Consider the following 973-nt stretch of genomic DNA (forward strand, 5'->3'; position numbering starts at 1 on the left):
TTGAGCTAAAGCCAGCATTCATCAAAATGATACAGCAGTCGGTGCAGTTTAATGGTTTGGCCGATGAGGATCCAAACAACCATATTAAAAACTTCTTGGAAGTTTGTGATATGCTGAAGATTAATAGTGTTATGGATGATGCTATGAGATTGAGGCTTTCCCATTCTCTCTAAAAGGAAAAGCAAAGCAGTGGCTACATTCTTTACCAGGAGCATCCATCATGACATGGAATAAAATGGTCAAAGCTTTTCTTGCAAGGTACTTCCCTCCGAGAAAATCAGCAAAGCTTTATAATGAAATATCGTTCTTTGTTCAGATGGAGCTTGAATCCTTGTTTGAGACATGGGAGCGATTCAAGGATCTCTTGCGGAAGTGTCCATAGCATGGTTTCCCTGAATGGATGATCATTCAGACTTTTTACAAGACAACTTCTAGATGTCGTCGCAGGAGGTACAATGGGGAACAAGACCCCTGAAGAAGCCCGACAGTTGGTAGTGGAAATGGCCATGAATAACTACCAATGGAATGCAAGGGAAAAGAAGAAAGTAGCCGGACTCCATGAAATTGATGCGTTTACATCCTTATCGGCCCACGTAGAGGCATTGAGCAAGAAATTAGATACATTGACTTCACCGAGGGTGGCCACGATCAAGAGTTATAATGGTTGTATTGGTTCACATATGCTGTTTGATTGTCCTATTTCAATTGCTACTTCAGCACCCACTGAACAAGTAGACTTTGTGGGCAATTCGGGAAGGGTACAAGATAATCCTTATAGCAACACCTACAACCAAGGGTAGAGGAACCACCCCAATTTCTCATGGAGTAACCAAGGGTAGCAAAAGGCCATAGCACTACTGGGTTTTCAACAACAACAAGTCCCGAACGTGGATAATAGAATTTCAGGCTTGGAAACCCGGATGACCGACATAGAGAAAGCCTTGACTAGATTTGTGCAATCATCGGATACATG

The 973-nt window shown here is 42.4% G+C and overlaps 1 non-coding gene across 1 annotated transcript; it reads right to left on the reverse strand.

Annotated features, from left to right (window-relative positions):
• Positions 1-283: 283 nt before the first annotated feature.
• LOC120269583 lies at positions 284-390 on the reverse strand. The gene has a single exon (XR_005539232.1). It is a non-coding gene; the product is annotated as a small nucleolar RNA R71 (small nucleolar RNA).
• Positions 391-973: the final 583 nt, after the last annotated feature.

This window comes from Dioscorea cayenensis, chromosome 9 (assembly GCF_009730915.1).
Source record: "Dioscorea cayenensis subsp. rotundata cultivar TDr96_F1 chromosome 9, TDr96_F1_v2_PseudoChromosome.rev07_lg8_w22 25.fasta, whole genome shotgun sequence".
NCBI classification, from domain to species: Eukaryota; Viridiplantae; Streptophyta; class Magnoliopsida; order Dioscoreales; family Dioscoreaceae; genus Dioscorea; species Dioscorea cayenensis.